The sequence below is a fragment of the Silurus meridionalis genome, chromosome 9, assembly GCF_014805685.1.
Source record: "Silurus meridionalis isolate SWU-2019-XX chromosome 9, ASM1480568v1, whole genome shotgun sequence".
Taxonomy (NCBI): domain Eukaryota; kingdom Metazoa; phylum Chordata; class Actinopteri; order Siluriformes; family Siluridae; genus Silurus; species Silurus meridionalis.
Window position 1 is genome coordinate 12,808,218 of NC_060892.1, and position 20,710 is coordinate 12,828,927.

General features: G+C 38.0%; 1 long non-coding RNA gene across 1 annotated transcript; it reads right to left on the minus strand.

Annotated features, from left to right (window-relative positions):
• Positions 1-7,315: 7,315 nt before the first annotated feature.
• LOC124391439 lies at positions 7,316-19,518 on the minus strand. Its single transcript, XR_006926976.1, has 3 exons — positions 19,438-19,518; positions 19,154-19,307; positions 7,316-8,445 (listed from the first exon to the last, which is right to left on the minus strand). It is a non-coding gene; the product is annotated as an uncharacterized LOC124391439 (long non-coding RNA).
• Between the last annotated feature and the right edge of the window lie 1,192 nt (positions 19,519-20,710).

Here is a 20,710-nt window from a genome sequence, read left to right on the forward strand (position 1 = left end):
CAACATGGCATGGCCACTCTCTGAACACTGTGAGTCTACACTTAAATTTAGAACAGCACTGGCTTTTGATATACAGACAGAGGACTTAGTTAAATGTATAATACTGACCATAGTAACTGTTGTTTAAAAAGATTACCTGAAATTTAGAATTATTTATATAGTTTATTATTTCTGGTGTTTGTAAATGCTGGATTGTGTATGTAAATTCTACTTTTATAATGAAAATGTTAATTGTATTTTTATTTTCCTTTATTTTTTTTTAAACATTGAATAAATGTATGAACTATAGTAGAACAGTACAAATAGCCGCTCAGGCATGTAACTTTGAGTACAGTTAAAGTAGATTTATATGAGCTTTATAAGCTCTGACAGAGCAAACAAAATACACTTTCATGGTCTGTCTCTGTGTTTTCCACTTTGCATGTTGAAAGTGCTAAGGTGTGAAATCAAGTTCTTATAATTATACGTTTTTTTTTTTAGATTGCTAGCATTCTTAGTCCATGGCCTAGTGAACCAGCATTCTTTTCAAACTTTTATCCTAAAATTTTCTTAACAATATTAATCAGAAATACCTGAAACTCAGAATGATGTAATAACTTTAAAGGCTTTGACCTACACAGACATCACATGAACAGGCCCCCGAATCATTTGAAGTCATTGCCCAAAACAGTGTCTTTCCGGTTATTAATTTCTACTTTGTGTAACAGTGATGAATCAAGTGGCTTACTGCCAAACCTGCTGACTCAAAATGCCTCTCATAAATGCATTAATTCAGAATGACTTTAGTTTCTCCTTTAATCGATGGCTGCTGACCAGAGAAGCTTGGAAAGCCCTTAGCGTTCAGTTTTTGTAGCCCTTCCAGGTGGGATACAAATATCTAGATTCACACGGCAGAAGGAAGAATGGAGAGTCCTCCATATACTCCCCGCTTTTGTCTGAGTGATCCTCAGCTATCAAAAATAGAAGTCTGAATCATTTGGATGTTAGGGAAGGCTGAAAATCAATAAACCAATAAACCAATAAAAGCTTTTGTGCAATATTTTAATAAAATGTATTTAATTAATTAAATATATTAGTTAATGTTTTAAGGCATTTTTTTTGTATCTATGTTAGATTCCTGTGTGACTCATAGAACAGAGTGTGAACATGCCAGTGTTGCTTTTAAGGAATGAAAATAGTCATACTTTTGTTTTTTGTCAAGAGACTCTCAAGGTTAGTGAGTAATGTGTTGTAGCGGTGAATTATTCACAAAGGTCGCATTTAGGGCAGAAGGCTGACTCAGTCCTACTATTTGTAGAGGGTTATTTGCAGATTTTGAATGCTGCTTATTGTGTTTATTGTGTGTTCACTGTAAGACAAAAAAAAAAAACTTCTTAAACGTCATGTGGATTGTATTTATATCACTGTTAGGATCTTTACCAATTTTTTTCGTATTTGTTTTTGGGGAATGTTTTATTCAAAAACATGAGCATTCTTTTCCACTATAGCGTATTCTACTTTTAGTTTCAATATTTCTAAAAGCACACTTTGCACCCAAGACATTGTTAACTTGTGAAAGTGATAAGCAAGCCCTTTTCCCATGCCTCTGCCCACTTATCATTAACTAACCTCTAATAAAGAGTCTGAATGTTTTCATGCCTTTTAGAAGCAGAGGTCATTCTAGTGTAAGTGACAAACTACATATGTAGCACAGTGTGAAGAAAGTCATTGATTGACGAGTCATGAGTTTTGGGCTTCATTTGCTCTTAGGTTCAGCAGTTTTTAGAGATGTAGTGGATATCTTTAGGATACAATAAAACAATCGTTGGACATAATACATACATAATATATCATTGTATAAATACATAAACCTACAGACACAAAGTGGTTTCTTGGTGGTTTGTCAATAGCTTATTTGATAAAAGAGGTCATATTTTATATTATTACCACCTTTATGTAGTAAATATTGCAAAAATGTTTAGCATTTAACTGAAGGAACAACTGAAGTTATGCCCATTTGGACAATGCTTTAATTGACCCTGCACTACAGCATATATTTCTTGCCTATGCAAATCGCAGACAAAAACGTCTCTTCATACTTTCACCTACCATGCCCAGGCCTTGACTCATAACATTCAATCCTATTAATATCATTAATCTTTTTCTTGGCATCATTGATTAAGTGACTGACTAATGATGATTTAGTGTCCCTAATTAATCAAAGCTGCATTGTTTACCTCAGATATCAGTCATGTTGCTTGGCTTAAGGAAACCTGATTAGGAAAACAACTAACGTGCAGCTTGTTAGGAGATCTGTCACTTTGAGGAAAACCTTGCATTCTGCAGCAGAGGACCATTCATTTTCCTTTCTTGCAGGTCCGTGCCCTCTGATTGCCTGCACACACACAGTGTTGTGTTGCTCCTCTTACATTGTGGCCTGCGTTGTTTTTCAGCTGAGTGTGGCTGCCCTTAGCTCTGGTATGATAGCAACCGGCCTTTCATCCTCCCACACAGCGATACGGCGGCTTTGGCCTTTGTTCTGACAGGTCGCTCCCAGTTCGATGCACTAGTGACTCTGCAGAAAATAAACCCTCCACCCCCAGATCACCCAGATACTTCACCCCCAAAGAGAAGATACACAATGACAAAATGAAATTTTAACCAGTTAACCATGTGTAATGGAAATGAATACATCAGCTAACTGTCCACAGCTTTCAAACTGTAAATAGTATTAAAGACCAAACTGAAGATTTTATCTAATCTTATATGAAGAAACAATAACTAAGAACCAAGAGGACGGTCACAGCAGTAGCTTGCAGTGGCCGTTTTGGATCCAAAATGGTGCAATTTTAATTTTGTAGCTTGACTTATGCAATATGTGGACATTGAAGTCCCTGTGTACCATTGCCAAACACAAGAAATACAGAAATGACCCTAACAACATTATCAATGATAATCTGCTGGAGAAGCTAAGTGGCCTTGGCTTGCTTCGAGGAGCAGGCCTCCAGACCTCGGCGTTGCCTGAGGCAGACGGACAGAGAGGGTGCATCGTAAGTGGTGTGCGAGGAAGCGGAAGCACAAAAAGTGAATGGGGGTTAGTGGTAGGCTAAAGAATAACTCTAGTTGGCCTGCTTTACCATTCATCCTCAAATCAAATGTCTGCTCCCTGGACAATAAATTGGACTGCATCAGACTTCAGCAAGCTGCTCGTGTCTTTTTATTCATAAGGATGTAGTTGAGCAACAGAGTTCCAGGCGCCGCCATTCAGCTGGACGGGTTAGTCGCATTTCATGGCGACAGAAATGCAACTCTGTGGGGTAAGGCTTGCAGTGACCGACTGTGTGTTTACATCGAAACAGAATGGTGTAAGTAACTCTGTCCTCAATTCCACCTATTGCTCACCGCTGGTGGAGTTTATGATTGTGAAATGTAGACCTTTTTATTTACTCCAGAAATTCAGCACTATTATTGTAGTCTAGTATTGAGTGTACATTTCAGGTTTGAGGTGCAGAATAATGTGGCAAGGAAGACAACACCTCTTGAGTGCTCAGGATCAGCCAGCAGAAAGCCCAGCAGCGTCTCTACTTCCTGAAAGGGCTGGGGAAAGACCATCTCCTTTCCCCCATGATGACCACGCTCTACATAGGGACCACTGAGAGCACCCTACTTACAGTTGCATCACTGAATGGTTTTGAAACTGCACTGTCTCAGATCGCAAGACCCTACAGAGGATAGTAAGGACAGCCAAGAAGGTAATCGACGTCTCTCTCCCCTCTCAAAGCTAGTTGTGGATGAACCCTCGCACCCCTCACACACACTCTTCACCCTCCTACCATTAGAAAAAAGGTTCCTGGCCTCACATTCAGACTGTTTTTTTCTTCAAGCCATCAGGCTTCTCAACACCCAGAACTGAACTGGAACTGAAACTTACATGCACACACTCACGCAACTGTGTGTTACTGAGCTGCTACAAATCTGAACTCAAACACACACATCCGTGTCTTTGGCACCACTGATTTTATATTATTATTGTATTATAACTGTATAACTGTTTACATGCTGTTTTGCAAATCTACTTGATCGCTGCTTTTTGTGTTTACATATTGTGTTTATATTTACAATTACACTCTTGTTTACAGTTTTTTTTGCACATTGTACTGTAATGTATACCACATTATACATTAGGTTTACTGGTGGCACTAATTTGTGTTTTGTATATCTGTCGTACACTGTCTTGTGTTGTCTGTTTGCACTAGGTTCCACACGACGCACTTTATGTGGCTAGGACAATTTACTTTGGTCCTAGCTCTGTGTTCTGTTATGTTGCTCTATGTTGTGCGATGTAGCTCTATGTCATTTTATGTAGCACTAGGGCTATGGAGAAACGTTGTCTCATTTTACTGTGAACTGCATCAGCTATTTATGGTTGAAATGTCAATGAAAGTTTCTTGACTTTTGAGTGAACAGTGAGATAAATGGGCATGCATGAGCTTTAACATAGAATAGTTGGTCCATGTACATTTTTAAGACTCTCAAAGGTCAGATCCAACAGATAATTGGAAAGCAATTTCTGACACAGGAAGTGAACATCTGTTAAGAAAACCTAAACAGCTACAGGTGTTTAGTGGTAATTGAACTGGTGATAGTAAGGCTTGACAAAGACTCAAGGTGTTGTGTCTGAGAGTAAGCAGTAGCCCCTCTAAGCTGAATGTTGGGAGAGTTGGTGGTGGTGCAAGGGGTGGGGTGGGGGGTGGGTCAGAGCAGAGATCAAGGGTAACCCGGGACATATTGGAGGTCAGCATTCTAACACCCAGCCTCGCCTGGCAACCAGTCCTGGAATGTTCTCACGGGCTACTCAGGGGAAGTTGGGAGCCCCCAGACAATTGGCTGAGAGTTAATATTGGCCTTCCGGGCCAAAGGTTAAATTTGGGGAGGTCAGGCAAGAGTGCTGGAATGAGCCAGTTTGTAGAAACACCGCCTCAATTTTTATAAACTGATCCTCAGAAGTGCTCACAGAAGGAGCCAGAAAGAAGAGTAATGTTCCCCCCTGCTCAAGAACACCCATTGGGCAACAGCTGGCCTTGGAATTGGGTTACCTCCTCCACACTGTACAAGAGGATAACGCAACACTAGCAGCCATATGCAGACAGATGTTCATGCCATAAACAAACTTATTCTTCAGACTCAGACTGGAGGAACATAAAACATTTATTTATGACAGCAGAGAGTGAGGTCAGTGTTTTAATGCCATTTGTACCACAGAACTATGTAATTTATTAATCACATTAGTTCTAGATGTTAGATAAATGATAGATCTATATTAATTTGCTCATTATAATGTATTTTATTCCTACAGTATAAGCTTTATTTGAGCTTTTTGTTATGAGACATTTATGCAAAATTTATGTAAGGAGTCTCTAGTGTCAGAAGCGAATAGATTCTTTTTTTTTTTTTTTTGATATTTAGATTTTTTTTTATGCTTTTAGTAAGAGTACTATCGTGCTATGTTCCCAGTCTTTTGAATTGTAAATCGTTATTAATTTGTTTATTAATTCATTAATTCATTAATTCAATTATTCATTCATTCATTCATTCATTCATTCATTCATTCATTCATTCATTCATTCTTTCACTGGCTTATTCGTCAGGCCTCACTTTACTTGCATGATCTTCAGATTTCCAGGAATGATTGACAGCATCTTTCTTCAGTAGCCATGCAGCAGGATCTTACGAGCCCACCCCCTTCGCTAAGGCTCATGTTTCCTAAAGAGCAGCAATGCATGAATGATACCCTCTTCATATCACTAGCTCCCTCCTTCATTCACAATTTCTTTATGCCATTAGTCATCTGACCTACAATGTTCAAACAGGGGTGGAAGCCAAAATGGCAGAACACAAAACCTTTAGTGTTAGCGCTTTTATCAATATTTGCATACGGTTCATTTCCTACTGAAGGTGTAAGCGCAAAGGATATGGAGTAAATGTAAACAGCTCTGAGACTTCTCCAAAAACTTGGCCCAAGAAAGTCAGGGAGAAAACACAAAAACTATCTACAGATAGTTCTACTTTATCTACTTTATGTAGGTCAAAATAACAACTCAGTAGATGGTCTAGCAAATGTGTTTGTTTTTCCTAGTTTACTTTTTTTTCTGTTTTCCATATAAGACAAACCAAGACAAAGTATTCTTGCAGTCCAGCAATAAGTTTCCACTTGTTAGCCCTTATCATTTCATTGCACTGTATGCCTGTCATAAAATATTCTTCAGAAGGGAAATATCAAAGAGACCTATCCTTTTATATGGATTTGGAGCATGCATGGTTATCAAGAACAAAGCTCTATTCTCTGTGTCTATTCAGGAATGTTTTACTATAGGGTGTGTACCCATGGGGCCTCTTAATAATGCATTTAAGCCTGAAACAAGTTGGTCTGGAGAAAAAAGAAAACGCACACAAAAGACCACTGTCATATTTACACAACGCAATAATGATGGAGGTATCACTCATCACCTCTGTGTCAGTTCTTTTCCCTTCATTATTTCAAAGTTTGAGAGATTGTCTGGATCGTTGACCCAGCTACAAGTAAACGGAAGGATAGACCAGCCTAAACAGAACTGGCAGCTTTGTAGAGCATGAACGCAGGTTGCCAGGTGAGCAGTTTATATGCACCTGTGGAAATAAGCCTGTGGATGCCAAGATGTTATTTGTAAGCAAATAATTGCAATGAAGTCGAAACAATTACTTACAAATGTAGTTTATATCAAACAAAGTAAAAGTGCAAGCAGTGTACATCCTGTAAATTATGTCATAAAGATTTGGACAGCAAAATAGGGATTATTTAGTGGATAATGGCTTTTCCAGGTGATGATTAAAAGGTGTATTGCACATGCTACAAATCCAAAAAGCTACACTGAATTTTTATCCTATCGCAAAACAAAGTGAGAGAAAAACACCTTCTTTCCCCATACCAAACTCAACTTTATTCACTTATAAGCTTTTACTGAGACCTGGCAACACTATGTGTCTCTTACCAATGAGTGTAGAGCTAGCTAAAAATAAACAAGGACCTGGTCCCAGGTCAGCATTGTGGCCTCTTCTTGATTGATTGCACCTGTCTGTTTCTTAAACCTGACTTGACTTAAAGCAAGCCAAAACATGCATGGTGACCATTGTCACCTCCCTGTCCTGTACACGTCCTCAATGTTAGTGAGACGATTTGAATGTCTCACCTCTGACAGCTGACCCTGGTATTTATAAAAAGGCTAACTGATGACACAATAAAGGCGGAGGAAAAGACTACCTTTGGGAATATCCCCCTCCTCCCTCCCTCCCTCCCAACCAATGGGTATAATCTCTCCCATGGGTACTAATGGTTCAAGTAAAGAAAACTAGCATTATGCTAACTGTTCCTCACTTTAACTTGCTTGAACTGCTCAACTCAACTCAAGCTTTATTGTCGTTCTTCCACATGCACAGTATACAAAAAAAATTAAATGTCGTTACTACGGACCAATGTGCATGGACAGTGAACAGTAGAGTAAACAGACATAAATAAAGAGTAAACATTAAACATAGCGGAGTTAAGGTGCGATAAATATGAGGTAGATGTGATAAATGTAAGTAATGTAAGTGTAAAGTGCAAGTGCACAGTCAGAGGTGACTGTGTGCAAGTGTGTGCAATATCCAGTGTGCATATTTTTGCTAAATAAGGGGAGGTCTATATTAAACAGTCAACAGTTAAGTCCCTGATTGCAGATGTCTGCAGATGTGCTACAATGACCAGTGTGCATTTTGTTATGCACAGTAAAGTGGTTGAGTGCAAGTGAGTGTTAATGTACATGTAGTGATCATTAATGTCTATAGTGCACAGTTAAGGAGGAGGAAGCAAGGTCATGGGTGGCACCAGGGTGTTTAGGGCTCTGACAGTTTGGGGAAAGAAGCTGTTGCAGAACATTGTAGTGTGGATCCTGATGCTTCTAAACCTCCTGCCTAATTGCAAGCTTTTGAAAAGTGAGAGAGTGAGAGGGATCCTTCACAATGGTAGCAGCTTTGCGTATGCATCGTGTATTGAATATGTCCTGGATAGAGGGGAGGGACTCCTATGATCCTCTTAGCTGTCCTCAATATGTGCTGTAGGGTCTTGGGTTCTAACGTTTTGCAGTTTCTGAACACCACAGTGATGCACCTGGTCAGGACACTCTTCACAGTTCCTCTGTAGAAGGTGGTAAGTATGGGTGGTGGGAGGCTCGCTTTTTTTAGCCTCCTCAGGAAGTGAAAACGTTGTTGGTCCTTCTTCACATAGGAGTTAGTGTTGGTAGTCCAGATGAAGTCATCAGAGATGTGTACACCAAGAAACTTGGTACTACTGACTCTCTCTAATACTGAGCCACTGATGAGTGGGGGTGCAGGGTCAAATTACCCCTTCCTGAAGTCTAGAATAACCTCCTTTGAACTTGCTTCTGTTGTGAACTGTAAATATATAAATATCAAATATTAATATATAACTCTTTATCTATGACCTTTATCTATGTCATCAGTGTTTGTCCCTCAAACATTTTTGGTACCTACAATGTAGATAAAACAAATCCGATCTCTTACAAAATCCAATCACAAGAATAAATTAGGACATGATCATAACAGAATTAACAGAAACAAAACTGCCTATGTTACTATAACAACAGCGAGTATCTACCTATTCAAATATTTTGTAATTATTGCTGTAATATTGTAATTATGTAAATGTAAGCTTTATTTAACAGTCTTTTAAACAGTTTTTTTAATCAGTTTTCTGTATGCATCTGCACTGTTACGCTTATTTCTCATTAATAAACAGATTAATGCTTTATATATTCTATTTTACATATACAGTATATATTTATTTACTATTGATTATAGCTGATGTAGTGTTCATTGTATAGTTTATTGTATAGTTTTAAAGTTGTATAGTTGTCTGTACTGTCTGTAAAAAAAAAAAATCACTATTGGTATCAGAAAAGTAAAAAATGGAATTGTGGCTTCCCTAATTTTTGGAAACATTTAGATACACTTTAACCATCACCATTAATGCAATGTCACTCTGGAGTCATTAACACACCCTTGGAGGAAAGGGTGTCAAATAATTTGTACTTATCAGGAACTGACAGATGTAAACCCCTTGTCACGTTTCACAAGAATAAGCCCAGAAACATCAGCTTCAATAATAGATATACATAGCATATCTCCAAACATATGCAATAACCATTTACACCCATGTAGTACTTATCTGCACAGCTCACGTCTTCTGCAATTTAAGAATTATCCTTTCATTGCATGCTACTAAAACATTCCATGATATAGGAAATATTACATTTTGACCAACATGCTGTTACTTTCTATATATGATTTTCTTTGTTTATTTATTTGTTATCAACAGATTATTGCAGGTTTATGTTGTATTATTATTAGTACTGTATTTCATATAGCTTAGAAAGGGAATCTTTGAGAAAGCATATTTCACCATATGTTGGATGAAAGTTAAGTTGAGAGCAATTCACTGTATAATTTGTAACTGTTGCACAAACGAGAAAAAATAAATAAATGCTAACGTTACTGATATTGCTTACATTTTTTAAGGGATCTGGATTATAATAAAATAGGTGCAAACCAGATCGAATTCCTCAAGGTGGCGCTTTTAATCCAACTGCACTAAGAGAACTGGAGAGTGTGGGAGGGCTAGGAATATAAACTGAATAAATGGGGGATGGGTGTGTTTGTTTGTGTGTGTGTGTGTGTGTGTGTGTGTGTGTGTGTGTGTGTGTGTAGTTGTGGGGGGGACTCACAGTTACAATTAATATTACAAGTGTGTGAGCAGGAATGCAGGTAAAACAATGGGGTGCAGCAACATGCGCACACACACACACTATAATATAATATATATATATATATATATATATATATATATATATATATATATATATATATATATATACACACACACACACACACACACACACACACACACACACACACACACACACACACACACACACACACACACATATATATCCATCGACCCACTCATGAGATTAAACTACTTTTTTTTTCCAGAATTCCTAAGATACTTCTACAGTATACAAGCAGAACGATAATTATTGTGCATGGCATATCAGAGGATAAACTTTTATGACTCATAAGTCATAGCAAGACACTTCTTGTCCTGCATCAAGCCATTCAACACATGGCATAGTGAAGTGTCAAACATCAAGAAGTCAGGAGAGTGGAAAAGGTTATAAAGTTTGATGGATAATATCAGTTACAAAGGAATGAAGAGCAAGCCTAGTTCAATGGAAAGTTCATTCGATCTTTCGATAGAAAGTTCAGTTGAATTTTCATGCAGCAACCAAAGACAGCTCCATTGACTTTTTTTTTTTTTTAATCCTGAATCTACCTTAAGCATGACCCAAATCCGATGGAATTCCAAGCATCAGTTATAAGTATCTGTCTGGAAAATCAGCTTTTCTTATATACTTTCTACAACTGCCTTTTGTTCAGGAACATCCTCTGATGTTGTTTCCTCATCAGTGTTGTTTACTGTATTATACTTGAGTATTGTGTCTGTGGGTGTTTGTGTCTATCTGCACATGTTTGGTGTTTGAGAGTGTATCATGGGGCAGCATGCATTCCTGGCTTGATGCACGTTGGTCTCTGTATACACCCCTCCCTCATGCAGCCTGCTTTCTCCGCCTGCTTGTTGCTCCTGGTTCTCATGGGACAGTAATCTACAACAAAGACTTTCCAGCCCACACACTAGGCAAGGGTAATGCTCCCACATAAGCTCTCTCCCCCGAACCATGTGCTCTCAGCCTAGCATGCAACATGCGGTCCAGCTAGCTGACCAGGGTAGCCTTGTTAGCAGGGCAAAGAAGGCTAGTTCTTATTTCTTTGAATTCTTTTAGAAAAACCTCTCAGAGATAGACTTTGAACCCGTTCTGACATGCAAAGATTCCAGTGAAGGCCACATTGGGTAGAAGGCATACTTTGTTGAGTTGGTTGCATTCTTTTCGTAAACACACAGTGTTAAGGCTAATAGAAGTAAGAAGAGGGCCATTAGTAATAAATCTTTTGTGTTAAAACGTTTTATTGTTGCTTTCCTCTCCTACATATGGTCCTCCTTACTAGAAGTTTACATACTGATTTGTGGAGATATAGTATTCCGAGGGCTTCTCATGATCTGCACAACAAGTTTTCACTTACTGGAACGATAATCATCAAACGTGTCTGCGATCAAATGTATGCCTGCACAGAACACCTACAGAATTGCTGAGTGCTTGGCTTTGAAATCATCCCCCACCAAGATTGTTTGGCTTTCTCAAGCCTCCACCCACATCAACCCTATGGAATACACCCTCTCATAACAGTCATACTGGTCAGTTACCCCTACCCAGCAGTTCCTTAAGTTATTACTGTAATTGCATAAAAGTGCTTGACAGTGCAGTTAAAGAAGTTTCCCACTTCAGCTGAAGCCAAGCAGAGAGATCTGTTGCTATATAGCTGTTGTGAACACCCATGCTGCTGTGATAAGCCCAGACACTTTTTGTCTTTGTGCTTGGTTGGAAAATTGCTAGCAATTAATATTTTGTTTTGGATATAGATAAAGAATCTAATGTAAAGAGATTAAAAAAAAAAAAAAAGAATTTGTTTGCAACATTAGATGTATGAAGAAACCATAAATACACCCCAAATCGTTTCTTACCAGATCAAATCAGTCATGTTTTTTTATTTATTTATAAAAAGAGCCTAGGTGCATGAAGATGCCCAAACAATATACAGAGTGCATGAAACCAGTAAATGATAACAGAGCTTATATTGACCATTGACCACTTTTGGACAACTGTGCTCTGAAAAGAAGAAAACATTTGTTCTGCAGGCATTTTCCAAAAGATTTAAAGAGTTAAAAAGGCATTCTTGGGTGTATGCACTTTCAGCTTTTTCAGTTCCTGATTCTTTTAAAAGAATTGCACAATAGTTTCACTGAAGAACAATTGAGACATGAGAAAGGTGCCTTGAGCTTTTTGTGAATGGCGAAAGCTTTGGGGGTGTGGGGGTGAGAGTCTGTGAGGATTGGTGGACCAGTCAGAAGAGCAGTAACACGACTGGTTGTCCTCTCAGAAACACATGCTTTCTGATTGGATCAATGAGAAAAGATCCTGCCTCTAACAAGGGAAGACTTGCAGTGTTGCTGTGTGTGTGCATGTGGTTGTCTGCAGAATGAGGAATATTATGTTTCTGCATCTGTTATTGGACCTGCCGCTGGTTTAAAGCCACAAAGAGAAGACATTCACATGTCAGTAAACCATTGGGACCTGATGGTTATTTTCCACTTCCACAACTTTGTAGGGTTTTTTTTGTCAGTGAGAGCAGAAAAAAGGAAGTAAGGGTAGCAGTGGTGGTGGCCATGCTTCCTTCCTCTGTCCGGTGTGCTTTATGAATCAGTCCCTCTCATGCACCAAACGTATGCCACAAGCAGATCATTCATCTCTTTACTGATCTCTAATACAGTGTGACAGGCTTCATAACAATCACTAGGTGAGATGTCGCAAATGCAAGCTTCTCAAAGGGTTATTTAAAAAAAAGGGTTTTTTATAATTGATTTAGTAGTATCATCAACTAAGTGCGGAGGACAGCTAGTGCTTGTCATTGTCTTATACCCGGCATTTAATCTGTTGAGCAAATACAGTTCGCATGTATGCAATTTTAGGCAGTTATTTTTTAGTGTGATAAAACTTAACTAACAAGTCCACCCTGTATATGTTTGTTTTGACTTGAGTTTGTTCAGTCTGTATATCCCTGCATATAGACATATTACTTAGGGTTTAGCAAATATGCCCCCCGACACACAAACACACACACACACACACACACAGACTCACACACACACACACACACACAGACTCACACACACACACACACACACACACACACACCCTACTCCTCTTTGAGATGCATGGCTCCTGCAGAGCTGCAGCTACCCATGACCTTTCAACTCTGCTCCTTCGGTTGCAATTGAAGTGGCCGGAAGTTATTCAGCTTGTGCTCACTCCAGTTGCCCCTCTAAAAAGCATCTTCGAACTTCAGCCTGAAACAGTCAATGACTACAAATGAAAGTCACAGTGTTGCTAGAGGAAGCAATTCTGTGGGGTGAGTTGAGGGGTCAGCAATATTATAGACGTTATGCCTACGGGCAGCTAGAAAATGGCCTCACAGTGAAAGGTTTGTTGTAGGTTTGTGTATTGTGGCCCACTTGCACTATTTATAAAAAATATAATTGTGATGGATTATAAAGCCTGTCCTAGTTTCCTCACACCCAAGAATATTTTCAGAAACCTTATGTAGTCCTCATTTGGTCAAGCAATGTGTGGGAAAAAATGCTTTTTTAAGATGAATAAATGAATGATCCTGTGTTGAGTGTCTTTTAAACAATGAATCCTCTAACTTTGAAAGATGCGGAGGTCACCTTTTCTAAATTCATAGCAAGCTATCAATAATCTGCAACTTGTGCCTTGTGCCAAGGTAAATCACATGACCTAAGATATGCACGGTCTGGATGTCCAGGATGGCGTATGATGTAATGCATCCTTCAGCACAGGACTACTTGAACTTCAGGTTGTCCTCATCCAGGGGTGTGCGTGGAGATGTCTGGAGAGCAGAAGCAATTTTCTCTAAGACAGCCTTGCTAATCAGGGACACATGGAGAAAGTAGGAAAAGGCTGAGATGCATGGATATGTATAACTATCTGGCACAATCAGTGTATTCAGTGATGCAGATCAGCTGCACAGCCAACATCTGATGACAGCAGTTGGCACTTTTAATTAGTCTTTGCTTGAGAGCATTAATACTGAAACATCATGTTTCTGTAGCTACTAAAAGCCCCACTCCACAATCTCGATTAAGTGATTTGTAGCTTCTGTTGTATACAGATTTCACTATGCTGCTATGTACTTGTACTTTGTATTATCTTTTTGTATTCAACTCTACAGCTGGAACTTCTCACATTTTGGCACAGAAGAGTTACATTAGAAACAGTTTTTCCTAATTCATAGAAAATCTAAACTTCCCTGTGTTGATGGCCATTTTTTATAATCTATGACAATGAATGCACTGTACTGAATTTTAGTATCCAATACAAAGAAAGATAATCTTTTATACAAAAGTATTACATTGTTTATTTGACACCTTAAACTCAATAATAAACCTAGCCAATATGGTTTGTCACATTTGATAGTCAGTTAACCTATATAATTGGTGGGAGCATTTAGTTTTCCTCTCTGTTGCCAAAGCCTAGAATAACACCTCTGGCATGCAATCTTTTTCAATAATATGAAACATTGCACTTTTGCAAGCCAGGGACATGCTCCACCAGGTACCTAAGGGTGTAGCAATTTGGAAATAAATGAGATGACAACTGAGAACACAATGAAGAACAATTTATCGAGGCATGTGCCTAGCCCACACATTAATGCAGTTGCATGCAGTGACATTTGGCTAAGTGCACTGATAAAAAAAAGAAGAGCGAAATAGGCATGAGAAAGAGAGAGGACAAGAGAAAGGGGGAGGAGGAGAAAAAGGGAGCAAAAAAAGACCCTTGTCCAGACGGCAAGCACATGCTCATGTAACAGGAGTCCTGAATTCCACAAGGCTTACTGACTTTTACTTCCCATTAAGCAGGGGAAAAGAGAGTGGCTGAGCTGTGGTGGGGGTTAGAGAGCCTGGCAAATCTGATCAAATATCAAATAGGGGGACTTCTACCGGCCCTCTCAAAGCCTTGGGAACATCTGATTGGATCTGATTTCCAGTGGAGGCCCTTCTGATGCGGCGCGTCCCTCTGAAAGACGATGACCTGGGGAAATGAGCTGCTTGAGCCGACCTCCTGGTCTTAACTTAAGGAATGTGACTGAGGCCTACAACCACACTGGACTCTTTTTGTTATTGTTTGTTTAGTCTATTCTTATCATTTATTTTATTAATTGTTAATGCTGGCCACTGGCTGCTTCCACTTGTCTTTTTTGTCACATAAGCAGCTGAATATTCCAGCAGTCCAGTAGACCCAATCACAGTCATTACCAGAATCAAATCAAAAAATTTTTAGTGAGGTCCACATTGTAGTAACAGTCTTCTAGTTAATATACAACCAAAGTGCTTGCACTACTTCAGTTTTTATTCAGTTTCAATTTGTAATTTTTGTTTTGTTACCCTCGCATTTCTGCAGAAAAAGCTCTGTATATTTTACTGAACTAATCAGCTGTTAATCCTTAACTACCCAATTTATATTTCAGCACCCAAAAAAAACCTGAAATATTTCATTTATTTTATTTAATTTCTTTATGACTATTTCTTATAGAATTAAATTATATTTTCTTCAATATAAAATATGCCAGTGAACTTCTATAATAAAGAACAGTTGAGTAGAAATCTTACAAATAATCTACTTTATCTATTTACTTTGCTAACTGTTTCACATTTTTTCTCTCTCATGAAAAATGTAATTGCTGTCTTTTTGTGAGCATTTTTACTAAAAGAGATGAGCGTTAGCTTTACCCAAAAGTGCCTGATGTTTAAAATTAAGGCTTGTTTATTAAAAAAATATCTTCCAGGATTATCGTCCAGACCTTGATGTCTGCATTGCTAGTTGTGGCCATGGACCCAGAGGATCATTTTAATCATTCCTATCTTTTTTTAGTGGGTTCTTTGGTGAAGTGTTTTGTAACTTATTTGCTGATTTATTTTGTTTTGCTCATCTATGCATGACTATTAACTTTCTCAAAGAGCCACCCTATTGTTTTGCTTCACTTCCTGGTTAAGATTGAAATATGGCTTATTACTTTTTTAAAAGCTGTATTATCACAATTCTAATTAATCAGGCTCTTATAGTTAATTGTCATGTTAAAGAAATGGGTTTAAAAACAATCAGTCTTAAAATAAATGTAAAAAAATATGCACTTTCTGCAAAAATTAAAAAAGAAAGCTAAAGAACTCATTGCTCAAAATTTATTGTTAATTGCATGCATAACGGAACATGTATTACATGTAAATTATTGTATTGCATTTAATTAGGTTACCTGTAAAAAAATACCAGATGACAGTATCTCCTGCTATATATGCCAGCTTGTGACCAATAAATGGCTACATGGACTGTATCACCAAATATCTTTTAGAGCAAGTCATATAAACTTGAATAAAACTTTAATATATTTTATGTCACAGTAGAATATCTTTGCATGTTGCACCCAAAAGGTAGCAAAGTGTGTGAAAGGGCATTTAGATCCAATTATACAGAGAATTGCAAGTAAATTCCAGCAGCTCTGAAACCACCCAGTCATGACTCAAACAGTAAATATTACCGTCATTCACTCTGGTGATCTTTTTCTTAGCACGTTTTTTTGTCTTTGGGATTTGTTCATAGTGTGCAGTTTACATTGTTGCAATACACTTAACCCAGGTCGGTAAAGTGACAAGTTGAAACACAGTTGTTTTGCCATAGGGTAAGCCACTCCCGGCAAGGATATATAAAACATTTACCTCAATTTTAAATAGTTTCCTATTGCTTGCTCATTGTGTCAAATTCAAACAAAAGATAAAAAGTAGATGCTGTTTGTGAGATTTGGTGTAATGAAAAGTTTAATGTAATTGCATCCTGTGGGATTTAACAACAACACAAAAAGTTTGTCTGCATTTCATTGCTGATATCATTTGTCATATTATTAACTTTTCAATTAACTTTTTTCTGCCCCTTTTTTTGTATAATTTATCAGATTGTCTGCAGCCATGAGTTCCTGTTTCCTTTTGTCTCTTTGTTACTCCTGCTAATATTAACACTAATTCATGATCACGAACACCACAGACAAGCCGAGAGTCAGCTGACCGGTTTTACTTCTGCAAGCTCAGGATAAACTACTGAACTGCATTCAGTTTTGCAAAGGAGACAGGAGGTTTGAGGTTAGGAGGGACAATAGGCGGGCAGCTATTGATAAAAATAGCTTAATGTCGTTAGGACTTCATAGGAAATCACATGAAACCATAAGTGGGAACCAACGACAGACATGCTGACAAAATCAACCTGCAGGGAGAAGAGGAGGGAGTCATGCTCTGAGAGAGAGAGAGAGAGAGAGAGAGAGAGAGAGAGAGAGAGAGAGAGAGAGAAAGAAAATCAGAAAGCCATGCAAATGGTTTCTAGACATCCGGTTTTGTGAATGAACGAAAGGGTTAGGTCAATTAGGGTTTCTCTGTCTTATGTGAAATCCTGTTTTAGTGTTTAGAGGATGCCTTCCTATCCTGTGGCCTGAACCTTTTCTCAGGAAACACTGTTGCCTTTGTAATTTTATGCGCTTCATTTACAACAGAACGTGTAATGTAATGCAGGGTGCAATAACAGTAATTGGATTTTTTTTTTTTTGCTACAATAAGCTGTAGAGGGAATGTTAATTGTTCACATGGGCATGGATAGTATAAGAGGCAGACTGTTTGTGTTGAGGAAATTGAATAGCTTTAGTATATGTGAGAGGAAGAAAACAGCACAAGGCCTAAAGCACTGGGCTGAATAAAGAAGGCATTGTCAATTAGGCATCTGGAGAGAGTCAGCATGCTTTGTAGCTACAATAAATGTATGACAGCTTGCAATGTGATTTATCTGAGACATAGTTCACAATTGAGCTCACGTGTAAGTATTTGAATGTGTGAGAAAGACAGGCAAGAGTAACACACGTTTTGGAACATGCTACATCTGCAGGGAATCGCATGAAAGAGCTTAAGGGGGGAAGAGAGAGAGAGAGAGAGAGAGAGAGAGAGAGAGAGAGAAAAGATGACTGACGACAAGCCGGATATCTCAGGTAATTTAAAACAAAAGACCTTGGGCAGACATTTCTGACAGTAAATCTCTTCTCCTCTGAGGACAGCCTGACTCAGCCCTATGCACAAGCATATAATTTAAGCAAACCGGTATCTAAGTTCTAAAGTGCTGCCATCTCAGGATTGTGTGAAATCACAGAAGAGTAAATATGGGGAAACACACACTTTCTCCAAGAGCATGCTATTTACTAGCATGGGTGAACAAGTCTTTATTAGTTATCCTAGTAGGCAAGTGGAAGGGTACATGGTGTCCAATCCTATGTTCTGGTTGCTATCATAGTATATTATGCTAGTTAATGATTCAGACTAGCAACCAACAAACCAATAGGCGGTGTAGAGTCTTAATTTCAGTGACAGTATTGAGCGACAATACTACAGCTTAACATTGTCAATTCCATGCAAATTAGGTATGACCTGGTAGAGCTAACAGCTCTGGTTTGAATGATCCTTTAGATCAGCCATATAGCACACATGGTCCAATCTTTTTTTCTGTTTCCTTCTCACAACATTCCTTCCTACAATTAGTTCCTATTTACTGTTCAGTGTAGCGAATAATATAGAGAAGGACAAAACGTATAATCATGTTTTCATCTTATCCTGTCAAATATGTGTTGCTGAATGCATACAGTTTGGAGATAGTAAGTTTAATTGCTATAAACATATTTGGAAGAGTCTCCATCAGGGAACAGTTATTTATTTATTTATTTTAGCAAAATAGGCTTTATGTTAAAACTGTAACGAATTTCCTATTTGACCTTATAATACATAGTTATAGAAGAGGATTAGTTAAAATCGCACTATCCAGTGTCACCCAGATGAGGATAGGTTCCCTTTTGAGCCTGGTTCCTCTCATGGTTTCTTCCTCATATTGTCTCAGTGAGAGCCCCCATCATCTCTGGATAAATTTAAAGGAATGCATTTGGAATTTTAAATGTCTTTAAAGTTGCAGTGCAATTATTGCAGTCTTTTTATATTTAACTTAAATCTAATTTGTATTATTTACATGATCTCATTATTATATTTCTAATTTTAAAAAAAATTCTCAGCTGTTCAATTGTATAAATGAGATAAATGTGTATCATACTAGAAAATGCCTTTTTTTTTTTTTTTTAAATGCCCTAAATATAAATATAAATCTTGCGTGTTCCAGGTACTGAGACTAGTGATGTGTCCACTCTGCGTAATTACAGATCATCTAATGTCTCACTTTAATGCATCTGTTTCTTCATCTATTTAGGCTAAGGTAGTCAAGACATGCAGGTCACTGCCCATACCACATTCCTTTAGCACACTTACCTACATGCACAGTAAGACTGTTCTTCAGTCAGTTTCTCAGTTATCACAGTCATCTCCAGTCCACCGTAGCAGAAGCCGCCGTGGTTCCAACCCGAGTGGGATGTGCAGTAAAGCAGAGCTCATTTCCTCCATTTGTGCAAGGAGGCAGCCATCCCTAAAGACAAATCAAAGCAAACACCAAGCTCACTTGGAAATATGTAACTGACAGTGTGAAGACAACAGCCTAATATTGACAAAGCGAGTGTCCAGGCGACTTGCGCCGGGTTCTTCTCACGCCCACTCACGTTTAAATTCCACGTTCCCATCACAGAGGTAACTGAAGTGTAACTCATCACTGAGAAGCGTGGGACTGGTGTGTGCGTGTGTGTGCATGTGTGTGCATGTGTGTGTGTGCGTGTGGGTGAGAGAGAGCTCATCCTATTGCCAGTACCATTTCAAATTTTCTTACCTTCATTCTGGTTTGAACATCCAGACTAATGAGAAATCTGAACAATTCCGTTATATAAGATTTCTTGCTTACAAACAAGTCCTTTTAAATGCTTAATAATAACTATGGCTATAAAATGTAAATAAATTAAATTATATATAAATTATGTAAACAAAATATTTAATTTCACTGTGGTGTGCCATGTTATGAGACACAAATTTGAGACAATAAAATCTGTTGTTGGGTCTGCTAGATGACGTCCCTGGGATGCAGATAATACACAAATTTTCACACACTTTCTCAGGTTTCCTCTGGTCATGGCATCCCGTGACTAACATATGCACAGAATTTTTGATTTACAATGTTTCTTTAATTAGGCTGTGAAACGTGAGTCTTTCATCTTTGGGAACATGGCTGTGATGGGGTGGCAGTGACTGCTGTGCTATTTTTTCAAGGGCAATGCCAGTTAAAGAGGGCGACATTCCTGGAATATTTTCATGCGAAAATGTGTCACCTCTTTATTCCATTAGGGCAGATCAGATTGGGTACTGACTAAAAAAGCAATTTCTCACAATACTGTTGTTTTTTGTTTTGTTTAAAAAAAAAAAAAAAAAACCCTGTTGCAGAGATGCCAATGTACAGTTTAGCTATTTATGATGAAAAATTATATATAGGAAACTTTTTTTTTTTTTTACTTTTAGCTAAAGCAGTAGTTAAATACAATTTGGCTGAAAAGAATAAATAAATGAAGCAAAAAGTATTTGAGACAACATAAAAAAATAAAAAGTTTTTCATAAAAGTAACTTTTTTGGCTTTATGTGCAGATTTTGTCTAGCAGTTTCATAACTGCTGCTTGACTCCAACATATGTAACATATATATATATATATATATTTACTGGTCGGCGTTATTTAGCATTTTGTGTTATGCATCTTTGTCCCACACTGTTATGTGTTGTCTGTCTGCATTGTTTTTTGTCTGCACTGTTTGCACTAGATTGCACTTGATGCACTTTATGTAGCTTAATGTTGTGTGTTGTAGCTCTATGTGCATTAATGTAGCACCAGGGTTCTGGAGGAACGTTGTCTCATTTTCACTGTGTACTGCATCAGCTATATATGGTAGAAATGA